This window comes from Myotis davidii, unplaced genomic scaffold (assembly GCF_000327345.1).
Source record: "Myotis davidii unplaced genomic scaffold, ASM32734v1 scaffold269, whole genome shotgun sequence".
In the NCBI taxonomy this organism is placed as follows: domain Eukaryota; kingdom Metazoa; phylum Chordata; class Mammalia; order Chiroptera; family Vespertilionidae; genus Myotis; species Myotis davidii.
The window spans coordinates 752,534-763,137 of record NW_006383008.1 but is presented as its reverse complement, the minus strand read 5'-3'; the positions used below and the strand labels follow the sequence as shown (position 1 = coordinate 763,137).

At 38.9% G+C, this 10,604-nt stretch overlaps 1 pseudogene; it reads right to left on the bottom strand.

Annotated features, from left to right (window-relative positions):
• Window positions 1-1,003: 1,003 nt before the first annotated feature.
• LOC102771514 overlaps window positions 1,004-10,604 on the bottom strand; it is a 13,156-nt pseudogene continuing 3,555 nt past the window's right edge.

Genomic DNA, 10,604 nt, shown 5'->3' with positions numbered 1-10,604 from the left:
AAAGGTAGGGATGAAGAACTGGAACTCATACTTAAATCTATCACACTGGAAATCATACTTAATATGTCACACCAGGGAATATTGTTTTGGGATTCTGCCACCAAAGAAAGAGAGGCACAATTGGAGAACTATGAATTTAGTGATAATTTTCAAAAGATTTTGGGCGGTGACAAAGAAAAGATATATACTACATACACTTAATGTAATGGAAAATCAAGAACGAGTATATACTTCATAGTTTCTATAAGCATCACTGTTAAAACACTAATGAAATTTCTGGATCACAATTGTGATTTTTCTCAAAAGATTCCTATGTCTCATAAACATATATATATATATATATATTTATGTGTATATACACACACACACACATATATATATGTTTATGTGTATACACACACACATATATATACACATATATATAATGTATAGTATGTATGTATATATATGCGTGTAGTGAACAACACTATAGGTGTAAGAGGATATAGAAAGCAATCTTATCACATTAACAAGGGAGAAATGAGATATATGTAAAATCAACAAAGATTGTAAGTTGAAATAGGTTTATGTTTCTGTGCATGTTTTGTTTATGTTTATTGTGTAGCAGACACATGGCTATGTGCCAAGGATCAGGAGGGGACACTGATTTAGTTTTTGCTGGTACAGTCTAATAAGTATGTGAAAGAATAGAGGCACAGGCTCCAAGTAATAAGTTGGATAAAAAGTAAAATAGAGGCATTATTTATTAAGTGGAGATTATATAATACTAGAGGCCAGGTGCATGAAATTCATGCAACTGTGGGGCCCCTCCCCCTAGGTCCCCAATATTCATGTATTTATGTATGTGTGTGAATGTATGCATATTTTTGTTGTTGTTGTTGTTAATGCTCACCTGAGGAAATTTTTCATTGATTTTTAGAGTAGAAGGGAAGGTAACAGACAGAGAGAGAAACATGGATGTGAGAAAGACACATCAATTGGTTGCCTCCTGCACTTACCCCGATCAGATCAGCCAAAATAGCACCACTGACAGGGCCGACTGCTGGTGGCCGCTGAGGCTCAGTGTTGATCGTATGGCAGTTTTCTGTTTCTGCTTCCACTTCTGGTAGAGGTCCCGCTTGTAGGAGCTGCTGATGAGGCGGCCACTTTCTGTCTTGATCTTCTTGTCCTCCTGTCGTGACTGTCCCACAAACCGCTTCTTCTTCTGGTCCCACTTGGGCTGCTGCCGGCCTCTGGTCAGGCTCTGGGCCTCTTCCCCCATCAGGTCAGGACAGCGCCAGCCACCTGCTGCTCAAAGGCGCCCCATCCCCACCAACGCTCAGGCCCGTTCACTGTCGAAGTCCTTGGGCCCATAGGGGACATAGACATCCTGGTCCAGCAGCCGGGCCTCCCCTTCCACCTTTTGGCTCCCCGCTCAGGCCCTGGCTGCTGCCATTTTGGCCCACAGCCTCTGTGAAGACGTCCTCCACGCTCTCTACCGCCACCTCTTAATCCTCCTCCTCTTTCCCAGGCTGCTCCGCCTGCCGCGCTGGGCAGCTCAGGGCTGGGCCAGCCAGGCCCTCCTGCCAGCCCTGTTGGAAGCTGGCGATGGCCTTGCAATCCTTCTGCTGCTTGGCCCGCATCACCTGGCTGCTTGGGTCCCGGCTGGAGGCCTTGATCTCAAAGATGGTCGCCTTGGGAGCAGTACTGCTTGATGCTGTCCACCAGCCTCAGCTGCTACAGCAACTCCTTCTCGAAGCACAAGCTAAGAGGGGGTGCAGGCCCAGCCCCGCGAGGTCCAGCTCCTTGGCCCGCTTGATGGACTCTGGCAAGGGTGCCGGCGGGGAACCCACGTACTGCTGCTGGGCAATGTCGGCCATGCGGCCCAGGCCCTGCAGCTCCAGCGACGCCTCCAGGATGTTCCACAGGCCGCAGTCCTCATGTCCATCATGCTCTGTGGCACCTGGCACAGCGTGCAGTCCATGCCGACCACACAAAGTCCTCATGGGGCCCGCAAAGGTGGGGGCATGGCCTAGGACAGTGGTCGGAAAACTGCGGCTCAGCAAACCGTGGCTCACGACCCACATGCGGCTCTTTGGCCCCTTGAGTGTGGCTCTTCCACAAAATACTGACTTCTGCGTATGGGCCATAAAGTTTCAATCGCACTGTACGTGCGCACCCGCACGTGGTATTTTGTGGAAGAGCCATACTCAAGGGGCCAAAGAGCCGCATGTGGCTTGCGAGCTGCGGTTTGCTGACCACGGGCCTAGGAACAGGTGCAGGTCTAGCCAGTGGGGCACCTCATCTGGGGCCACCAAGGAGTAGGCTGTGCCACTTTGGCAGCCCAGGCCACATGACCCACGGGGTGCAGGAAGAGCTTGCCCGTGACTGGGAAGCTGAAGTTGATGATGTTGTCCAACAGTGGGATGTCCAGGCCCTGGTCTGCCAGGTCAGCCATGATGAGGGTGGAGCACTTGCCATAGGTGAACTTGGCCAGGTTGATCTTGCAAGCTGTCTGGTCCTGGGCGCTGTAGATGTGGGCACAGCTCGCCGACTGGAGCAGCCTCGGCCCCTGAGACCAAGGTGGGGGGGAGGCAGACACTTAATGCCTAGGCTCTGAGTGGGCATGGGGAAGGCCAGTGGGACGGGCTGGCAGGGGGGAGGGGTGGTGAGGGGCCAAGGGCAGTTGTGGGGGGACCATTGGGGTTGATCGCTGGTTGGCTGCAGCAGTGTGCGTCATAGCAACCGGTCTTTCCACTGTTTGGTCAATTTGCATATTAGCCTTTTATTATATAGAATAGTTATGAATTTGAAGACTTAACAGATTATTCATTTTGTAAGACCCAACTCCTTGGCCTCCTGGGATCCTAGATTATGTCATTGTTCCAGCCCCAGCTTGAGCTCCACATGGAGCCCCTGGTACCCTTTTCCTGGTTCATGAAACTCCATAACAATTTATTTTCCAGGGCCAGTCAGTACTTTGCCAGGCTTGGTTGGCAATGATTTTCTAGTCCTGGTAGATAGGATCCTCTATTACATAACAATACCATCATGTAAGGAAAGAAGAGAAACATTCCTCTTACTTCCTGATCTTTCCTGAGAATGGGCAGGGCCTTCACTTCAAAGACTGGACATGCTAGACCTTTGTTTTAGCAGCTTGCATGTTTCCACGCCAAAGAAAAAGTCATGTTACGGCTACATAGCAATCGATAATATTATAGTTAAACCAATTAGAAAAAGGCTAGTAAAATCAAGAGATGATGAAACTTCAAAACAGGAAAAAAGGTGAATATAAAAAATTACCTTTTCCCAGCCTGCATGGCTCAGTGGTTGAGCATCAACCTATAGACCAGAAGGTCACGGTTCAATTCCAGGTCAGGGCTCATGCCTGGGTTGCAGGCTTGATACCCAGTCAGGGGTGTGAAGGAGGCAGCCAATTGATGATTCTTGCTCATCATTGATGTTATTGATGTTTCTATCCTTCTCTCCCTCCCCTTCCTCTCTGGAATTTTATTTATACACACACACACACACACACACACACATATGTATATATACATATATATGGAATTATATAAATATATACACACACATACACACATATATATACTATATATAGTCACACACACATATACTTTATAGATTATTTCTTCAAGCACTGAGTTATAAAAAGACTGGTGAAAAAGTTTTAATTTGATTTCACCAGGTATAAAAGAATAAAAGAGCTCTATTTTCTATGACTCTAATATATTTTAATTGCAGCTATGCTTATTTTATGATTACTTTAAATCATTTTCAAATATTTTGAATACTATATAGTCACACACACATATACTTTATAGATTATTTCTTCAAGCACTGAGTTATAAAAAGACTGGTGAAAAAGTTTTAATTTGATTTCACCAGGTATAAAAGAATAAAAGAGCTCTATTTTCTATGACTCTAATATATTTTAATTGCAGCTATGCTTATTTTATGATTACTTTAAATCATTTTCAAATATTTTGAATACTATAAACATTTTATGTTGTTGTTTGGAACTTAGGCTGTGAGCTAGAACATTTTTAAATGCTAATTGGCTTAACAGTCAAGTGGTTAAAATTCTCCCCCAATATAACAAATACCCCTAATTTTATAGTGTATACTGATGGAAAATAAGGATGCTTTATAAGGAATTGAGTGTTAATGGACTATTGAAAAATGTACACGTTACCATGATATAGAGATAAGTAATCCAGTTGTCAGAATCAGCAAATGGTCATGCAACTTCTTTTTGTTTTTGTTCTGCTAGTTTTACTTTCCTAATATGCTCTACAATATATACATTACAGTTAAACATTTAGAGTTATCCATGTATTTCTTAAAATCATCTCATGAACACACCATACTTGTTCAGATAAGGATTTTCAGCAGGGAAATGATAAGGTTAGATATAGATTTTAACTAGGCTGCTTGACAGCAAGTGAAGGATAGATTTCTCCCCTTAATTTTTTCAAAACTTTGGACTTTTATTTTTTTCATATTTAATACATTTTATTTTAGATCAGTTTTAGGTTCACAGGAAAATTGAGTGGAAAGTATAGTTCCAATTATACTCCCTGTCCAAGCATGTCAAACTCGTGGCCGGTGGGCCACATGCCTCATTTAACATGAGATTGATATGTTTGTTACACACACACAACACACACACACACACACACGCACACACACTCAACCTCCCCCACTAACAATATCCCTCACCAGAGGTATATTTATTAGAATTTATGGACCTACATTGACACAACATTATCACCCAAATCCATAGATTATATTAGGGTTCCCTCTTAATTTTGTATATTCCATGGGTTTTGACAAATGCAAATTATATGTATCCACCATGCGGTATGATATAGAATATTTTAATTGCCCCCCAAATCCTTGTGTACTGCCTATTTATTCCTGCCTCTTACATAAACCCTGGAAACCACTAATCTTTGTATTGTCTTCAAAATTTTGTCCTTTCTAAAATGTCATATAGTTGGAGTTCGAAAATATGGCTTGGCTTCATGCACTTAACATGCATTTAGGTTTCTATCATGTATCTTCATAGCTTGATAATTTATTTTTTAAGCACTGAATGATATTCCATTATCTGGATGTACCACAGTTTTTTTTATCCATTCACCTAATGAAGGTCATCTTGATTGCTATCAAGTTTCTCCAATTATGAATAAATCTGCTACAAACATCAGTGTGCAGGTGTTTCTGTTGACAGAAGTATTCAATTCCTTGAGTAAATTACACTTCAGTCTAATTGCTGGATCATATGATAAAATATGTTTAGTTTTGTAAGAGACTGCCAAACTGTGTTCCAAGGTGGTTGAATCGTTTTGCATTTCTACCAGCAATTTATGAGATTTCCTGTTGCTGTACGTCCTTGTCAGGATTTGGTATAGCCAGTGTTTTGGCATTTGACCATTCTAATAGGTATATAGTAGCATCTTATTGTTGTTTTAATTTTCATTTCCCTAAAAATGCATGATGTTGAACATAGTTTCGTAAGCTTACTTGCCATCTGCATATTTTTTTTTTTTTTTTGGTGAGGTGTCTGTTCAGGTCTTTGGCCCATTTTTAAATCAAATTGTTTTCTTATTGTTGTTGACTTTAAGAATTCCTTTTGTATTTTGAATAACAGACCTATAGCAGATGTGTCCTTTGCAAATATTTTCTCATAATCTGTGGCTTGTCTTTTCATTTTCTTGACAGTGCCTTTTGTAGAGTAGAAGTTTTTAATTTTAATGGAGTCAACCTTATTAATTTTTTTCCTTCATTGATCTTATCTTCTGTGTTGCATGGAAAAGGTCATCACCATACCTACATTTTCTGTATGCTATGTTTCAGGGGTTTTATAGTTTTGCATTTTACATTTAGGTCTATGATCAATTTTATCTTAATTTTTGTGAAGAGTGTAAGGTGTGTGTCTAGATTCATTTTTTTGCACATGGATGTCAAGTTGTTCCAATACCTTTTGTTGAAAAGACTATTTTTGCTCTATTGTATTATCTCTGCACTTTTGTCAAAGTTCAGTTGGCTGTATTTATGTGAATCTATCTCTAGGCTTCATTGATCTATGAGTCTATTCTTTCATCATTACAACACTATCTTGATTAAAGTATATTTATACTGTCTTGAAGTCAAGAAGTGTCAGTCCTTCAACTTTGTTCTTTTCCTTCAATATAGAGCTGGCTATTCTAGTTCTTGCGTCTCTGCATATACTAGTAAACTTTAAAATCAGTGTGCTGATATCCACAAAATAACTTTTGGATATTTGATTAGGATTATGTTGAATCTAGAATAAGTTTAGCAGAACTGAGATTTTTGACAATATTTAGTTTTTCTGTCCATGAATTTGCCCTATAACCTCACTTTTTCCATAGATCAAAGAAAGTTGATTTTTAAGTTTGTTTAGCTTTTGACTTGTTAGGATGGAGGGACAGCACCCAAGTCTCTTACATTTGGATCAGAAACCAGAAGCCCTGACTTGAGTTGTACTTTAAAAAGCTAATGTGTTGCCCTGACTAGATGCCTCAGTTCGTTGGGGCTTCATCCTGTGCACCAAAAGGTTGCAGATTAGATTCCCAGTGAGGGCACATATCTAGGTTGCCTCTTTGATCGCCGGGTTGGGGGCATTTCAGAGGCAACTGATCTCTGTCTCTCTCTGTCTCTCTTTCTCCTCCCCCCTTCCTCTCTCTAAAATCAATAAAACATGTTCTTGGGTAAGGATAAAAAGAAATAAAGAATAAATAAAAGGCTAATGTGTTTAATTCTAAGCAGAAAATGAAGAGTTGAAAATTGTAAAATATAACTTCATAAATTGTCAAACTTATTTTTCAGTAATAAATTATAGGTGAGTAGACCAATCAAAGTGTGGTGGAAAACCATAGAGTGTTATTACAGGACCCATAGGAATAAGTTATAATTTTTTTGTGTGAATGTTCTAATTTAATCAATTCCAGCAACAGTATTAATAAGTAGGTAGACTTTACATGATTATTTAATTACAGTTAAATAGTATCAGGTACCTGAAATGAATTTCTCACTGAAAAGGAAAACAGAAATAAAATCCTCTCTAAAAGCGGCTTACTTTGGGTGGTGGTGTTTTTTTCTCTCTCTCCAAACAGAATGCCATTATGAGTCCTCTTCAAGCCTTAAATAACAGAAAATTAATACTGAGGCTCATGAATACACCTTTTGTGATGAGCAGTTGCATAAAACATATTTCAACATGATATTGAGAGCTATAGACGTTCCTATAGCTTTTCAGGTTCATATACTTTAAATCTATCACAGAAAGAATTTCTAGAAAAATTGGCATCCAATTAGTACAGGAACATTGTCCTAGATAAGTATTTAAAGGTAACATATTCTATTTTTCTAGCCTCCACTTAAAATAATTGAGACAGATGTAAATAAAATTTGCTTTCAAAGATCTCTAGAATATTCAAAGAATATTCTCCAGCTTTCTTTAGTACCACATTGTGTCTCTGCATATACTATTAAACTTTAAAATCAGTTTGCTGATATCCACAAAATAACTTTTGGATTTGTTTTCAAAGATCTTGGCTACTGAGAAAGTTTACACTAAATGTCTAAACAAAATTACCTCCATATTATTAAAATTCTTCTGATTACTTTCATGGACTGAGGGCTGCTATCTTTGAAGGCAATGTAAGAATCTTTGACGACCAAAGATAATTGTAATGTTAATATTATTTTTAAATTCAATTATTAATTTTTCTGGTAAGAGCTTTGAGGCATCAGATTATGGAGTCAAATCTTGGACTCTTGCACTCTCCTGCTAAGGTAGCCATGAGCAAGTGATCTAATGTGTCCGAGGCTTATATCCTCACCTGTAAAATGGGGATAACAATTCCAATTTTAGCAGATTGTTGTAAGGATGTAAGACAAAATATATATAAAGTGAGAATGCTGTCTGGCAAATAGTAAGCACTCCTAAGTGCAGTAGCTTCCGTGGTTGCATTTATTAATATTATTTGATTAATCTGTTCATCCATTATAATTTGGCAAACATTTATTGCATACCTTCGATATTGTAGTCACTCTGTTAACCACTTATTATTATGCTACGGAATTAGGTTAAATTAATATATTGTTTATTTGATCAGATATTGCTCCTGGTCCTGTAATTCTGCTCTACCCCTACCCCAACCCCAGCCACTACTAAATTCAGGGATATGCCAATTTATGTTCACAAATTGATTCCCTTTTATGACCCTAACATAAATGCCTAATTCAGAATGAGGCTTCTTTCTCCACATAAACACTTTTACACTAAGTACATTGTATCAGTTTATCCTGGTGGGAAAAGTGCACACTGTGTTTTGAACTCAGGCTGACTTGGTTTCCAGTCAAAGCTCATAATTTACCTAGAAACTTGAATTATTATGCAGCCTCCCTAGTTTCTTCAGCTTTTCCAGACATAACACCAATTTCAGTGACTGGCTTTGAGACTTAAATAAGATAATGTTACCTAGTTTAGCATCTGATGCGGAGCTGGCTCTCATTCCATGAAGTAACTTAAAAGCAGGAACACATTTTAATCTGAAGGTGTCATTTCTCCTATATTTAAATTTTTTCATTAAAGCCTTATTTTGACAGTCCCCATAATTTTTTAAAATCACTTTTGTTAAAGAAATTGCCTGTTAGAAGAGCAGCATACCGTGTAATCTTAGTATTCTTTGTCAGATAAAGACCTCGTGGAAAGTAGTTGAGGAAAATTTTAAATGGAAATCGGGTGTTAAAAGTTTAATTAGAAAACTGTATCCCTTACACATGGGCTAATGTAGACGATGGCAAGATGCTTAATTGTTGATTCTAAAACTATTTTTACACTGTCAACATTCTATTTAGTAATCTTGGGGGAAACAGCATCAAAAGCAGACAAAGAAAAATGTTTCCCTTTCCCGCAGCTGATTCCCTTGATTGCCTGACGTTTAGTTACATTTGGGCATCTGTCTCAGGAACTCCCATTGTCTGGAACCATATGCAAACTGAAGTGTGCACTGGGGTATAGACATGAGGACAGAATTTACACTTGGATATGCCATCCGCCAGCAGTGGGAGAAGCTGGACAAGCCTGGGATACTCCACACAGTTCATTAAATGAACTGTTACTTTATTATTTTGTAAAGCTTCTGTAATGCACATTTATGATATAAAAAGTGCCTCACATACTGCTTCATCGGAAGGGGACCTCATTTAGATTAACCTGTGACTTCAACAGCAGGTGGTAGAATGAACCAACTGCTTCAATTACTGCTTTTGCGCATGACTTTCATGTGTTGCTAAGATTATCAGAGGAACCTGATTACATCCCCTTAGACACTATTGTTGGCACGATGATTAAGCTGGTGTGTGTGTGTGTGTGTGTGTGTGTGTGTGTGTGTGTTAAGACTAGGGACCTAAAAAGCTTTTTTGGCATGAGGCAAAAACAGTGTGTATAGAGATCAGAAAGATAGTGTATATCATTGCCCTGTAGCTTATCTCCACATATACAGCTCCCTGGTGGATCCCTATGATAAACATTATTGGAACAATTAGCTGCTGCTGACACAGAATCCAGACACAATAGCCATGGCCAGCAGCACAGAGCCAGAAATTATGGAGCCAAAAACCATAAAAAGCAACACCAAGCTAGTCTCCCCATTCAACTGCTGTCATAAAACCCTCCCAGTGCTATGTTTGCATAGCTGGCTTTGCCGATACGGCACTGCTAACACAAAAGAAGAAGCTGCAGCACTTGTCTTTGTTTAGCTGAAATTACAAGTCATTGAATTAGTATGTCATCTTTATTGTGCTGTCATGCAGCGGAGGTGAGGAAGGCTCCGTAATGGATGGTAGAGTTTGATGGCCTGAAAGACAGGCTCACAGATGGTTGTCGATATAAAACAGTTTTTACCCCCTTAAAAAAAAAAAAGGAAGAAAGGAAGGGGGGAAAGCAAATAGGCTGCTTGGAATGGCTCTTCCCTAATTGGTATATAATCCCAAGCAATGTTCATATCAGACCCATATGTAAGAACTTTAGTAGCCCAGAGAAGATGACGCAGGTATAGAATGCTAACATTCCTAAGGAGTTTAAATAAAAGTGATGCAGCATTTCAGCTTTTTAGAAAGCTGGTGGTGGTTGTTGCTCTGGGAGAGTTTTTCTTCTAATATTTCCAAAGAATTCTGAATGATTAGAGAAAGAGTTGACAGTGTTATAGGAAGTTTAAAACTAAACAATTTTAGCCATTCTTATTAGCAGAAATTTAAAATTGTATACTTGAATGATTAAATATATTTTGATAGGGATCTTAGACCACGTAATAATGAGAGAGTAGACTAAATCTGGCTTAAAATATTTTTCATTTATTAATTTCGTGCTTTTCTTGCTCTCCTTCTGTAGTTTTGGTTTGATTTACAAACACATCATTGGACAATTATATTAATATATCTATTGAAAATCAATAAAATGATAAACTAAATTTTGCTTTTAAAAGACACAAGGTCCTGTTTCCTTTAACACATTTATTTAAAAGTTTGACCTGGTCTGAACAGCATTGTTTTGAATCTTATTACAAAGAAAA